Here is a 17,092-nt window from a genome sequence, read left to right on the forward strand (position 1 = left end):
TTCAAGTCTCAAATTATGTACTGTCTTGTCAGCTTTGTTTAGTTTATTTTATCCATTCTGCACGGCTGATGCTTTAATTTGATATGAAATTGGATTTTAATTGTACATAGATACATTGTTACATCATGCCAGAAGTTCTTTTTCAAATTAATCATGTATGGGAACCCTACTAGCCCGCGCAAGAAAAATGTCCAATATCTAGTCAGGAACGACAGCCTTTATAAAAGGACGCGGGAGATTTCCACATCATGTCTTAAATACATAAGTTTTTAATTAATCTAGGTTACAGTTTTACAATTTAATTTTTCGTAATTTAAGATCTGTCGGTATAAGGCAGCAGATCTTTATATATAGAAAAAGCAGTGAATTTCAGCAAACTGAGTGCCATTACAATCTTTTTAAATTACTGACAGTTAAAGGCTGCAGTACGTTATACATACTGTAGGTTACAGTTTTCCACTTTTATTTTGGTAATTTATGATCTGTCGGTATAAGGCAGCAGTTCTTTAGATATTATAAAAAAGACAGTGAATTACTGCAAACTGAGTGTCATTACAATCTTTCAAAATAACTGACAGTTCAAGGCTGCAGTTTTCTCCTTGCTGACGGTGCAAGGCTGAAGTTTATTTCTTTCGTGCCATAATAATGTGTATGACGGTATTCCTATTCATGTATATCTTGTGGCAGATATGCACAATTTGGCTTCATAAAGGTTTTATAAATCTGACAGTACAAGGCTGCAGGTTTCTTAATTAATCATACATATAATTTCAGATTGTGTTCATGCTACTGCATGATATTAATATCACTAGTTGAATGGATTTATGTAAATGTTATAAGTACATTTGTACTGAAGGTTTTTATGTATTATTGTAGAAATGTTTACATTCACATCTTGTTCAAAGGTCTTGTTACTTTATAATTTTTTGGAAGAGTCTAGTCTTGTATAGAAACTTTTTCTATTTATCCTTACTTAATACATTAATTTATATTTTTCATGCAACAATCATATAATGAACAAATTAACATTAGACACGTCAGACTCACATGTATTTAGGTCAGATGCATAAATAAGGTTTAATTAGATATTTTACCATTTTGATTTCAATTCTACATTAGGTCTTAACTGATAATTGGAAAAATGTATAGCGAACAAATTGACATTTACATCTATTTTGGTTTAATGCATTTTAAAGGTTTAACGAATAAATGATTCGAAAGACTTGGCATATCCGCTAGGACTTACGCAAATTGAAGATACTAAATGAAATTCAATGTCACATACCTTCATAGGAGATGTGTATGTTTAAATGTCTAAGGTGCCACGCACTGTTGACGTACTCCAGTCTATGCATTTAAAATTTTAATTTACAATCTACTAGCCCAAATTCAGTTTTGAATTCATACTACTATATATTTAACTAAATTTTTGTATATTTTTCACTTCATGAACTAGTTTCACAGGCTAGGGGCCTGTGCTAAGTTTGATGACTGCAACTTGGAAGCCATGGCCATGCAATTTTGGCTGGTCACCATTGAAGGATATCTGGTTGCTGATACAATAATAATCCATTCCTAATTTCTAATTTAAAAAAGAATTTTTTCTAGTTTCATTGTCATTGATGACTAGTATATCTTGTAACAATTTTCCATTACACATAGTTTGAAAACTATAAATTTGATTCATACCTCTATTTGTTACAAACCAGTTTAGACGTTGAAACAGCCCTGATAATGCATTCTGTCAGATGTCTCAATAATACATATATAATGTAATTGTTATAAGTATTTTCACAGCTAATTATTTGGTCTATTAACTCAGTTGCTGGTTTACAATAGCATATCCTGTAATGTGCCTGACAGTTTAAGGCTGCAGTCCACATATATTTTAAAGAACAAGTCAGGATCCATTTAAATGTTAGACATTAATTCTACACATATTATAATATTGTCATTAGATATATGATTTGTCGTAACATTTTTGTCCTAACATGACTTGATTAAATTAATGGTAACTTCGGCAAATTTAGCCCCTCTGTTTCAATCCTTATTACAGGTCAAGCTCATCCCTAGTCAAGTCTCCCTGGGTGGCGGAAGGTTCCCTTTGTGGCGGTTTTTTACCTCCCAGTTTGGTTATTTTCGATACAAATATGTACATGCCATGTTTGTTATTATGTAACATTTGTCATGTTTGTTATTATGTAACATTTGTCATTTATGGCATTTAATAAATGCCCTATTTCATTCAACCTAAGTGTTGTGTTTTATCTCATACCAAACAAGTTCGTCTTGCCAGTTATATTTGCTTGACCTGGACAATACATAAAATAGATTTTATGCCCACATAAAATAATTTATGTCATTGTTCTGTCCCTATACTCATTACTGTACAGAATATTACGGGTCAGGTTTTAAGCCGTTACGGGGCACGTTTTAGCCAAGTACGTCTTAGCCAATCGATATCAAGACTTAAATCATGTGATGTTAATTAACCAATGATTACATTAGATCTATCACAAAGAAATAATTTTGGCGAGGAATGATTCTCGCCTTTCTGTTTACTAAAATCCACCTCCTCCAACTCCATCCTCCTCTTTCAATTTTTGATGTTGATATAAATACCATTTCATTTATTCTTAATGAATCAGTTGTTTCACTTATTGTTTATCTCAATTATTTGTGCAACTATTCATGAGATACACTATATATATATATAATATTATGTATATTGTTCATGCAAAGATTTATAAAACTAGTCGATGTTATATTATCTCTTTCAAATATTTTTCTATTTGTTGTCATAAATACTTATGATCTAGTCATATGTTATACACTTTTTAATGTATAGAATGTTTAAACTATTTTCCAAGGATGGAGCCCTACATCAAGTGGTACTAGACACAAGATAAAAGGGCACAGGTTTCCAAACTATGGTTTTTCCTGGGCGAGTCGACCACGATTTGGAAAATATTTATTTTTTCTGGTCAATTGTTTTTGATCAGCAATCCATTTTTATTATATTTATGTAGATGGTTTTTGGTTCAACTTTTGTCATCTTACATAACTTTTGTTAAGATTGTAATCTATTTGAATTACATTACAATGTTATCATAATCTGGCGGTTTTTTACCTCCCAGTTTGGTTATTTTCGATACAAATATGTACATGCCATGTTTGTTATTATGTAACATTTGTCATGTTTGTTATTATGTAACATTTGTCATTTATGGCATTTAATAAATGCCCTATTTCATTCAACCTAAGTGTTGTGTTTTATCTCATACCAAACAAGTTCGTCTTGCCAGTTATATTTGCTTGACCTGGACAATACATAAATTATTCCCTATATATTCACGGCAATTAAACTTAAAATTTAACACTCAACTTTATTATTTAACCACAAACAGTTTAATCAATATTTATTTTGAAAATGCAATGGATTTAATGTATTTTTCAAACTAATTCACATTTAATTTTACTATCACTAAGATATAAAATTAATACAGCTAAATTGACGAATCGTCTTGGGCGTAAATTATATGGGGCGAACAACACTTCATCTGCTTATAGGTTACAATAATATGATAAATAAATTTCAAAAAGGCATGGCTTGTAAAATCATAAATTGCCAAGGACATCGATAACTTCGCGTAAGGCCTACCAAACCCAAAACATTCAATTAGGTCGCGTTTTGATACAAAAGTCTAAAATATTAGAAGGAGGTTTTGTAATTCTGTTTTTATTAGTCATGTTAGTAAAATTACAGTTGTCATTTTTCATATTTTGCAGATATGGAAGGTTCCATCTCGGATATTGTTTGTGATAAATGTGGGAAACATTTCATTCGCGGATAGGTTTCAAATATTGACCACATGAACAGTCTACACGGCACAGGACCTTATAAATGTTGTGGTAAAACATTTTATAGCCCAGCAAATCGGAAACGTTACGGGTTTTACTGCTGATATTAAGATTACATTCAAACATAAGTCCTCTAGATTTTATTACCTAGTTTGTAAAATAAAAGACCCATTCTAATATACTTTAGGTTGTTTTCTTTTATGCTTTAGATTAAAAAAAAACACACACAACATAATAATGTTAAATACAGACACTAATTTGAAAAAAGTTGGTTTCATAAAAGACTAAGTGATAAAATGACTTGAATGTCTTTAAAATCTTAATATAACGAATAACATAAAATGCCATACCTGTCACGTTTCGATTTGTCAAAACATTTACAAAGTCCTGTGCCGAGTAGCCAGTTTATGTGGTCATTAAGACAAATGTTGCCCAACATTATCCACAAACAATACCCGAACAGGAACCGCCCATATCTGCAAACTATGAAAAATGACAACTGTAATTGTGCTTATACTGAAATCGACCTCCTTCTTATATTTGAGACTTTTATTTTCATTTCTGCGATTAATTCATCTATATCGAAACAACATTTAATATATTCACGTGAGTATGTATTCTGCTATCCATAGGGGCTTTATTCTATCCAGGACCTTTTGGCGGTATTTTTAATATTATTCAAAATTCTTTGAACGTTTAAGGCTAAATGCATCAATCATGATTTTGTTCAATCAATATCAAAGCTATAACCTGCATAGATATTGCCTGCCCATAAAATATTGCGTGGGAGTTATCAACAATAAAAGTATGCGTGGGAGTTACCAAAATCATTTTTCTCTCATGTTTTGGAATAGAAAATGACCAGTCAACATTTAACATGCCTAATATTTACATTTTCAAATAAAGAAATTCTATGAACATTTTCTCATTGCTAACTCGACGTAGTTTAATCAAATTCATAGAAAATACAAATTTTGCGTGAATGTTACCCGAAATATAATTGTTCACATTGAAAATTTCTGTTGAATTTTTGAGTATTTGTAAAATCTATGAGCACAGGAGTGGAAACTAAGGTATAGGCGGCAACAATTCTTTATTCTGCGTAGGCTGCAACAGGTCTCGTATGTAAGTAAAAGGGATATAATAAAGAATTACCTTAAAACACATGTGAAGCGAGGTTTTTATGCCGCCATATTGTCTGTACGCGTAACCGTAAAAGTCACGCGATTCCCTACCGTGTATGAAACTGTATAATAAATAGACACAAGAAACCGCTGGTATATAATGACTAAAGTCACCTTAAATAACGAGATTAAAACTTTATATACCTTAATAATTTATTATCATTTGCCTATAGATGTAAGCTTTGCTTACACGTCTCTTATAATTCTATATTGAATGGCATATACACTTTTACCAGTTTTATTCATTTTGATTGTTATATATGTGTTGTTCATGTGATGAGACGTAAATAAATAAACTATTTAAATTGAATTGAATTGAATTGCAAATACATTAATGGCTTTGCACACCGTACAATCAAATAGGTTATTTAAGTTTTATATTTTAGAATGTTTTAAGAGAGAAAAAAACATCTGAAATTTGACAAATACTGTACATAAACTTTATCTTCTTTAGAAAAAAGAGACTTTGGGTGATATGAAAGTAACTGAGTCGTGACTAACTACATACAAAGTAGAAGTAAACACAGTAAATGTAGAAGCAGGCGACAGAAAATAGAATATTTTTGTCAATAAACAGAGCAAAGTTTAGTAACAAATTAGCAAATATGTTATTCCACATCATACATTTTATGTCAACTATAAGGCGTTTTAAGCTCCACACCCCATGTGTCTATGGTCACAGCACTTGGCAAAACAGCCTCAGTTAAACGGAGTTAAGACATTTAGTTTTAAAATGAAGGTTGTAGGTTCGATTCTTAAAACAGTGTTGTTTTTTATTATATATTTATATTTTTTAAAGAAAATACACAAGAAATAAAAGAAATGATTAATCCATTAATGTTCCATTTTTTTTTTTAAAGAAATCTGAAAAAGAATGTTTGAGGATTCGAGCTTGCATCTTCGGGACTACATACAATGCTACTATCATCACACCGTACAATCAAATGGGCAGAAAGCTGTTCCAGCGTCCACAGCTGTACCAGTATATACATGTCGGCGCGGGGAGTACAATTGATGTACGATAAGTAATCATCTATTTTTAACATGTCCAAACTGTGTTAGAGAAAATCAATGTTATGGATTCATAGTCAACATCCAAAGAAGCATGCTAACAAATTTCTGGCCCTGTGCAAGCTTTACTTCACATGAATTGTGATTGAAAATAACCACTTTTTCCGATGAAATGCGGTATTTTTAGTTTGAAGTCACAAAAACTTATATTTTCTCATGATAATTAATCCTTTTTTCAAACGATTCGTAAACGTCTACCTTTTGTCATTAAATATTCCAAACCATACCTTCAAAAAAGCTTTTCAGTTACAGTTAAAAAGTATTTAAGTTTGAGTGTCTTCAAAATTTTAGTAACGTCATCAGATGTTCGCCTCTTTTTAATGATAACATCGACAGCAATTCATCGGCAAGGATGAATAACGCTGAAAGCTGTTCAAAGAAACAATTTTCAGCGCTTTTGTGCTACAGTTACTAGGAAAAAGTAAAACATTTTTGTTCATTTAAAATATTACTTAATTCATGATACTTTCTAATTATATTATTTTTATTATTACTTTCTATCATTTGTTGTATCTTAGGTTAGAGTCCTATATCTCCATTTACCACACTGTAATTCAATATTGATATTGTTCATATGAATGAATGAGTAAGTGAATGAATGAATGAATGAATGAATGAATGAATTAATAAATGAACGAACGAATGAACGAACGAACGAATGATGCAATATACGTATATGTTAAAAAAAATTGTCTGTAGAAAGTATATGAGTTGTAATATTCTAAAAATTACATATTATACATTCATTTTTCTTCCTATGCATGTCGTGTTGTTGTTGTTGTTTTCTGTTTCAGAAGGCCACATTGGAAATGAGAGATATATATGATTGTTATTGTATGTTATTAATGTATAACCTTCTTTAAATAAAGATATTATTTTTATTATTATTATTATAATATTAAAAGGTAGCAAGATCTATTAATATGTTTCTGAAATGTTAAATTCAAAGAAAGTAAAGGCAAATTTAACGCTTAATACGAATACTCTGTATTATAACTAAATCCATCAAGTGTTAATATAAATAATGGCATATAGTAGACATGTCCCATGCAGTAAATGGATGTGTAACCCGAGATGTCTGTCATATAAAATGATTTATTTAAAAAATAAAAATATTTTTTAAGAATGGTTATTATTTCTATTGCACTATACATTAAAACAGATTTCAAGGATAAATAACAACATGTTTTTCCATGCACATTCATATCTCGGGTTACTAGCCATTCACTGCATAGGACTTGTCCATTATATGCCTTTATTTATAATAACACTTGATGGATGCCTTCATTTACAACACTGAATATTCATATTAAGCGTTAAATTTGCCTTTGCCTTGTGACTTAAACATTTCATAAACCTATTACAGGAACTCCACTGAGGTTTATAAGCCTAAAAACATGAAATTTTATTTTTTCACATAAAAAAAACATGAGCACTAAAACATAAATATTAATAAATAAAACCAAGAAATATAGGAGAAATACATTGAAAATAATATGTTTGTGCTATTCTCAGTCCGATTTGAGTGAAAAGCGTTTAAACTTTTTTCACTATTATAATATTCTGGAAAAACGGAGCAAGCAGACGATCGGAAATTTTGCATATAAGTTATTAGTATATATCTACATCAAATGGAGTAATAATCTCAAAAAATTATTTCCAGTCCCGTCATGTCAAAAAACCTTAGTGGAGTCCCTTTAATAGGTTTTGCTACCTTTTTATATTGAAATACGTACAGTGCGGTAAATGGAGATCAAGGTCTCTAACCTAAGATATTACAAATAATAGAAAGTAATAATAAAAATAATATAATTAGAAAGTATCGTGAATAAAGTAACATTCTAAATTAAAATAAATGTTTTACTCATTCCTAATTACTGTAGGACAAAAGCGATGTTGTTAATACATGTAAATGTTTCTTTGAACAGATTTCAGCGTTATTCGTTCTTGCCGATGAATTTCTGTCGATGTTATCATTAAAAAGAGGCGACCAGCTGATGACGTTACTAAAATTTTGATAACACACAAACTTAAATACCTTATAACTTTGAAAGAAAAACTTTTTTGGAGGTATGGTTTGGAATATTTAATGACAAAATGTTGACGTTTACGAATCGTATGAAAAAAGGATTAATTATCATGAGAAAATATAAGTTTTTGTGACTTCAAACTAAAAAAAACCGCATCTCATCGGATAGTGTGGTTATTTTCAATCAAAATTCATGTGAAGTAAAGCTTGCACAGGGCCAGGAATTTGTTAGCATGCTCCTTTGGATGTTGACTATGAATCCATAACATTGATTTACTCGAATACAGTTTGGATATGTTAAAAATAGATGAATACTTACCGTACGTCAACTGTATTCCCCGCGCCGACATGTATATACTGGTACAGCTGTGGACGCTGGAACAGCTGTCTGCCCATTTGATTGTACGGTGTGATATCATTAAAATCAATTTGTAAATAGTAATAAATTACGGAAACTAACGAAAAGCTTCCAAAGTCTCTGGTCAAAATTGCCTTCGTTTAATACGGAAAATAGCGTAACGGGAAGGAACTCCATACTACTTATACATGTAGGCTATTTCAATGTTAAATTGTCCGATCAATTACAGCCCTTTTCAAAAAGCAAGCAAGGTTCTTCACGATTTACCTAGTATTAGTAAACGACTATATATAACTACAATACACAATGCACAGCAAGCCGTTTAGGATTTTTCACGGAGCCATACTTGGCTAAGAAATTTGCTAAAAGAGTAAACATTGGGAGTACTAATATTGGGTATTTCTCAAAGAGCCATATGTAACTCTGTACGAGACAAACAACCATTCAAGTATTTACAAGGAGTCACCGGGGACACAGATTCATACGTGACTACATTCTATATACTGACAAAAATAATATCTTTTGCGATCCGAGGGGACCCTCCCATTGGAAAGACTCGTTACCGCCCATGCACACCTAGCACACCATCGTCGTCGACTCAGAGCCTTTTTTGTAGGGCCAATCCCCTCGGCTTTAGTCAGGACACCGGCATCTAACTTCATGCAAGCGAAATCGTGCGCCTTAAACGTTACCCCGAACTGTAGAAAGCGAACTTGCCGTCTTACACGTAGCATTGGTTCTTCAATCATCTGCCGATGCCCTGTGTCTTCTCAACGATGAACACGTACCGAGGGGAAGAGAGAAGTGTAGTTTAAGTTAAACAGTATACTGCAGTTAGTTGTTAAGATGATTGGGTTAAGCAGAGACTTTAACGTCTCTGATACCAATAAACAATCAAAAGCACTAAAAAGCATTTGAGGTATACTTTGCTTGACTAAAAGGGGGAAATGTGTTTTTTAATCTACTGAACTAAATTTAAAAAGTCATTTTTTCGGGTTAAAATAAAATTTCGAAAAAAAATCTAGGTTTTATTTTTTCCTAAAGTTATTAATGGGAAACGGGAAAAGAGGTTTTTTCCCCCTACAGACTAGTGCGGGTGTTTTTCAAGGAAAACTATAGGGGTTTTTTGTTTTTAAAGAGCAAAAACAGAAAAAAAATTTTTGAAAAGCCCGGTTTTTTTTCCTGAAAGAAATCAATGCGAAATAAAAAAAAATAGATTTCTTCAGTTTTTTTAAATTCTTTTATTTTAAAAAACAAAAACCAACATGGGGTTTGAAAGTCTAAAAAAATGTGGTTTTGAATCTTTCGAAAGGGATTTAAAAGTTAGGTGAACTTTTTTGTTTACATGCAAAACGCATTCACTGGAAAAAATGCACTCCATAGTGCAATTATTGATTCAAAATAAAAGCATTTGTACTTGACAAAATTTAGGCATCAAAGCCCTAAGCTCTAGCCTTGTACATTCTTAAATTTTTACTACAAGTACATTACGAAAATTAATGACTCCCCCACCCCCAACCCTCCCACAAGGCAAATTTTATCCCAGGGCTAAAATTAAAACAATCTTGGTAGAGGTCGACTACACAATGCTTCATGCCAAATATCTTACCTCTAGTCTTTGTCAATTCAGAGGGGAATACTGTTTAAGTCTTTTTTCTATACATGTATATACATTTAAGGAAATCCTAAGACACCATGGTGCCTGTTAAACCTTGTACCTTCAGACAAGATTTTTTTTAAAGTTTTTACTATATACATACCATATAATGACAACCCAAAAAGACTCCTTGGCAGAGCCATTTTGACCCCAGGGCTATAATTTGAACAATAGTGATAGAGGTTTATTACACACGTAAAGGTTTCATGACAAATATCAAACATCTAGCCTTTGTCAATCCAGAGGAGAATATTTTTTTAAGTTTTTTTTCTATACATGTTTATACATTTAAGGAAAACCTATGACACCCTGGTGCTATTTCACTAGGGGCAACATTTGAACAACTTTGGTAAAGGACGTACTTATGATATTATTTACCAAGTATCTAAGCTCTAAGCCTTAAACCTTTTGATAAAAAGATTTTTAAAAAAAGTTTTTGCTATATACATATAAGGAAACCTTAATATATGACCCCAGGGGTGAGGCTAATTTTGACCCTTGGGCTGTAACGTGAATTATCTTGGTAGAGGTTAACTACCAAATGTTTCATGACAAAATATCTAACCTCTAGTCTTTGTCTTTGAGAAGATTTTAAGTTTTAAACTACATACATATCAAGGAAAATCTATGAACCCTAGTGCAGGGCTAATTTGACACCCAGGGTATAATGTGAAAAATCTTGTGAATGTCTACCAGACAATGCCTTTTGCAAAAATATCTATGCTCTAGGCCTCATTTAAGTCTTTGAACAACTTTGGAAGCCCTTTACTCATGGAACAACCCTGTCAAGTTTGGTTGAAATTGGACAAGATGTTTTCAAAAGATGTTAACTATATAATGTATAAAACACACACACACATGCACGCATGCATGCACACACACACACAAAAAACATGTAAAAAGTATATATGCCAACACAGCATCTACATGCATCAGACCAGCAGTCCAACACATTTTCAAAAAATAAAATGACAATTACATTGTTGATGTGTTGAAAGCCTTGTGAAATTTAATAAAATTAAGCTTTATAATATCTAGAATAAACTTTCATTTTTTCATTCCTAACTGTAAACAAAACAATATGAGGTATGGTACATGTTATGGTCAACCAAGTGGATCTCATTGGAGCTAGGTGGAGAGGAGTGTGGGAATCCAAAGATTAGTAAATCATGTTTGCTTACTGAGTTCATCAGAAAGTATTTAAGCACTAAGTTGAAATTTATATGGCATAATGCACTTTATGTGTGTTAATATGCTATATATCAAAATTAAATACTCTGTATCTTTTTTTTTGTTAACTATAAACTTAAAGAATGAATAAATTTCTTTTATATAATCTATGAATTCAGTTTATAGTATCTTTTTTGGTTTGACTTTTATCACAGTCTGTGCTTTTTTGTGATATCATACTATTGTTTCCAGCACCTTTACTCCAAGTAAGCAAATGAAGTAATTGAAGACCAGGAACTTAGGAACTTCCTTTCTGAGTGGGGATCTGAACATCACTGTCTGTCCTGTCCACCATGTCTCGATATCGGATTTGTCAATGTCTTGGTACAGACCACCCTGTCTCATGGTCTGCAAGGTCCTGCATGTATGGCCAGCTGGGACTGTTTAATGTCACCGAGGAGAACTCCATATAGTTTTTTTGACAATCAATAAATATTTTACAATCCAATAGGAAAAAAAAATTCATGTAGTATCTTTTTTAGCTAAATCCTTTCAAGCTATCATCATCGTGTACAATAAAAACTTACTGGTAAGGAGTTAATTAAGGGCTTCTCCCCCAATACAAAAAAGGTCAAATTAAGAAGTAGTACTGTTACAATGCCTTATCAAAAATCAAGTCACATGCATATATAGACAATAACTAATATTTAACAATATTGATTTAATACAAACAAATCATTAATATATGCAGTCCAGCCAATAATGAGCTGAAAATATTTATCAATATCAAAAGAGTGAGAAAATGAAATGCAGCCTGACTAAAACTCAAACCAGAGACACTCAGAATACCATACCTCAGAACTACCAAAAACCCAGAACCCTTGGAATACCATACAGCAGCTCTACAGCTTAAATATTTTCAGTCTCATAGTTCTATGCATTGACATAATCCACAGCATATTGAAATTTTTCCTTTTTCATTGGCACACTTAAGTAACAAAGTGAATTGACTTATGACTCAGTTATGAACCATCATAAACATATATTGAACCCTAAAAGTAACAGGGTGAAAATATCACAGGGTGAGAAATATGTGCAGTTTGACCGGGAATCAAACCTGAATCAGAATATTATACATGTATGTGGGCTGTACTGACTCACTCAGCTGAGCTATCTAGCTGCTGGCAATGTCAATAATCTATTACACATGGGCATAGAAGTCAAAGAAATATTCATTGATAATGACCCATTATTTAAAGTAAATCATATTAGAAACATCCCTTGAAAATGATTTTTTTTCATTTTTGACCCACAGTTATTACCACTACCTCCTAATGGGCCTAAGTAAACTGAGCCTGCAGAATTTTATAATTTTGCTGTCTGTCAGACATGGCAATTTCTTATGGGTTTCATCTTTATCTCCATTTGAAGGGATGTAACTCATGTTTACTAAAAAGTTTGTTCTTATCTGTCTATCTTAGCCATTACAGACTATTCTAGCTGTATATAAACATAAAAAATATTTTATATTAACAAACAAAACATAATACTGAGATGAAAAATTTACCAGTTGGAGAAATTCATCAAATGGATGGAGGTCCAGGAATGATGAATATGGATAGAAATATTTTTTTTGACTGGCTTTATGTACCTTCTAGTTATCATTGTGGCAAGGAATTTTATAATTATTCAGTTAAACCTGGTTTTTCAGTTAAGATTTCATCATAAAAAGATCTTCAGGACTCTAAAATAAATTCATATTTGTGGTATCAGGGGAAATTAAATTACTATTTGTGCTAAATCTGATCATAAACATCAATCTAAATATTTAGAATGTACCTGTGTTGAGTATCATATTTCACTCTTCACTTTGGTTATCCCAGGTCAACCCTCTTTTTTTACTACTGGCTTTAATTTAACTGCCCATGCAATCATAAGCTCATATAATAAATGATATATGGCTAATAATTTTACCTTATATATATATCAATAGTCTAAGGGTTATGTAAAAAAATGTTAAGGGTGGCTCAGCCTGACTGAGTGATTGGATTGTAAATAACATATTTCAAAATATATTTCTGGACTCAACATGCTTTCAAAACTCTGTAAGAAAACTGTCAAATGATGAATAATTATCTGGATTTGTTACCCAAAATCTGTGTGATTCTAGCACTTCATTTTTTCTAGGATTGCAATAGCTTTTCTATTTTGTCAAATAATTTTTTTCACTTTCAGTTTATGTTCTTGCATTGCCCATGTAAATTGATAACTTTAGGTCCAGCACACAGGCGCTAGTCACATAATCAAGTATTTTACATAATCGGTCTATATATATCTTTATATACATATATAGACGATTATGTAAAATATTTGATTATGTTACTAGCGCCTGTGGTCCAGCATAGTGTAATAGGATATTTACTTGTATCTTTTTCATCTTTCTCAGCATTTCCATGGCAGTCAACACTGGTAAAGTAAATTTCCATTGGCGCTTCCATTTGATAAAGTTATGTGATATGTTACCATTTCAACATCTAAATGTCCAGGGGGTCTAAACATATCTGCCATGATTGGTCAGTTCGAATAATACCGGATTACGAAGGCTAATTCGAATAATATTGAGTACAAATCCTTAGTTCGAATAATATTGAGTACGAATATTTTTCCCCTTCCCGAAAATGGCTTTTGGACGATATATTTCACTAAAGTGGCAGAAATACTTCACACTGCAGGTGTGAAAAACAAATAATTGCATACTCCTCCGATGCCACCACGTTGATAGGGTCCTACTATATGCAATTATATGACAATTCGTCAGAACGTTAACTTTATCCATTCAAACAGACGCTTACAATGTTACATAACACTAAATAAGAACATATATATCTGTATATGCTCGTTTTCTAAAACAGTTTGAAATAGAAAAAGTATGCAAGTCTATATTTAAAAGTAAATAAGGTTTATTAAACAGATTTAATATTAATTTTGGGTGTTGGACATATTTTTATACAGAGTTTGTCGTAATTCATTCATTCTTGCACGCGCATTTGCGTCGATACGAAGTTTGAAGCGTAGGTTTACACAATGCTTTTATGAATGAAATAGAAATTTTCATATTTTTTGCTTTCATGTTTAGAAAATGTTTATTTGAACTGAAAGTGCATAGTTTTGAACTTTCAAAGCTTATTGACCACTATGCAAAACAGTATATTAATAAAACGTGATCTTAATGTGGAACAATCCTGCAAAATGAGGATCTACTTTTATCGAGGTTTCATCCAAAGGTGGATGTTGTTCAGCAAAACACGTTAGGTGTACTAAATCTGAAATACAGCTATAACTCTGTATACATTGCAAGCAATGTATACAAAAATCAATGACCCCTGGGGCAGGGTCAATTTTTACCTTATGGCTTTTGTTTAAACAAACTTGGTAGACATTCACTAGAAGATGTTTCATGCCAAATATCTAAGCTCTAGGGTCTTTGGATTTTTTAGTTTTACTATATACAAAACCAATGACCCCCCTGGGACAGGGCCAATTTTGAACCTCTAGAGGGATTATATTTGAACAAACTTGGTAGACATCTACTAGAAGATGTTTCATGCCAAATATCCTAGCTTTAGCTCTTTCGTTTTTTTCCTTCGTTGCCATGGCAATCAGAATTTAGCATTGAATGAATGGAATTCTTTGAACAAAGTGGCTTCATGCAAGGAACATTCCTGCTTAGTTTAAATAATATTGGCCTATTGGTGTATGAGGAGTTGTTGTTTTAAGAGTTTAACACCATTTTTGAAGTACGCACAGCGGCACTGATGCACGATAAACGCAGTGATCACAGAAACTCACCCTTGAGCACGTTGTGCTCAGCTGAGCTAAAAAAACAACAATAAATAGGTCAGTGATTTTATTTTAATGTAATCAATTCTTATTTTCCTGGTAAATATATCTATTTTGGTTGTAAATAAATAAATAATCTTTTTATACCTTTGTTTTACATTTTATATATATGAAATAGACAAGGTGGGTAAACAACAATAATAAAGTAAGTATTGGCTAATTTTACATAAATCTCTAAAAAGAAATTTATAGAAAATAGTAAACAAGAGGGGCTAGATGGCCCTAAATAACTCACCTGACCAATCGATCTCATCCGAGCAATAACCTAGACAAGCATCTTGACCAAGTTTGATGACAATTGAGTCAAAAATGTGACCACTAGAGTGTTTACAAGTTTTTTTTTCCATATTTGGGCAGTGTGACCTAGTGTTTGACCCCAGATGACCCCATATTAAAATTTGAACTGGAAATCATCAAAAACAAACTTTTCAGACCAATTTCCAGGATATTTGGATCAAAACAGTAGACACTAGAGTGTCAACATGATTTTTCTACTTTTAGCTCATGGGACCTTATTTTTCATCTGAAATGACTACATCTGAAATGCCCAATGTTCAAACATATCGACAAGCAGTCTGACAAATTTTGATGATGATTGAGGCAAAAATGTGACCACTAGAATGTTAATGAATACATGTGGACGGACGAGAGACTACGGACATTTTTAACGATCCTTAAAGCTCACCCTGAGCTAGCTCAGGTGAGCTAAAAAGCCAAAGTATGTCACTAGGTCAAAATTAAGGTCAGCTGATATCAAAGTTCAATTTTACATTTAAAACTTTGCACATGATTCAAAGTTCATAGCTAAGAAAGTAGGCCACTTGGTCAAAATCTTAGGTCAGCTGATATCAAAGTTCATCATTTTAACATCTAAAACTGTACATGTGGTCCAAAGCCCAAAGCTGTGACTCCATAATTCAGCAAAAAGTCATTCATCTACCTTAAGGTCAATGCCTTTAGGTACATTCAATTAAATTAATAACTCATCAATGGCATTGACCTTGAAGGTCAAATTATTGTATTTCACAGGGTTTACTTTTTTGCCATATTGACTATTACTTTTAAAGTATAAAGAATTGATTGTATTCATATGAATTGATTGTATTCATACTTCGCACAACCATCCTTTGGAGAAGACATTAAAACATTAAAAAGAATACTAAATTGACCTTGATTTTAATTTGATTTTGCCCTTGACACTGCAATTACTCAGTTTTACCTAGACAAGCATCCTGACCAAGTCTGATGACAATTGAGTCAAAAATGTGACCACTAGATTGCTGACAAGGTTTTTCCATATATGGGCGGTGTGACCTAGTTTTTGACCCCAGGTGACCCATAATTGAACCTGGCTTAAAAATCATCAAAACAAACTTTCAGACCAATTTCTAGGATATTTGGATCAAAACAGTAGCCACTGTTAACAAGATTTTTCTATTTTTAGCTCCTGTGACCTAATTTTTCATCAGGTATGACCCATATTCAAACTCATCCGAGCAATTACTTAGAAAATCATCCTGACTAAGTTTGACTATGACTGAGTCAAAAATGTGACCACTAGAGTGTTAACAAGGTTTTTCCATATTTGGGTGGTGTAACCTTTTTTTGACCCTAGTTGACCCATATTCCAACTTGACCTAGAAATCATCAAAAACAAACTTTCAGACCAATTTCCATGATATTTGAATCATTTGATGACCCGTGTTCGAACTCATCCAAGCAATTACCTAGACAAGCATCCTGACCAAGTTTGATGACAATTGAGTAAAAAATGTGTCAACTAGTGTTACCATGGTTTTTCCATATTTGGGTGGTGTGACCTAGTGACCGCTAGAGTGTTAACGAACAAATGTAGAAGCTAA

The sequence above is a fragment of the Ruditapes philippinarum genome, unplaced genomic scaffold (assembly GCF_026571515.1).
Source record: "Ruditapes philippinarum isolate M1 unplaced genomic scaffold, ASM2657151v2 ctg8277_1_1_1_1, whole genome shotgun sequence".
Lineage (NCBI taxonomy): Eukaryota > Metazoa > Mollusca > Bivalvia > Venerida > Veneridae > Ruditapes > Ruditapes philippinarum.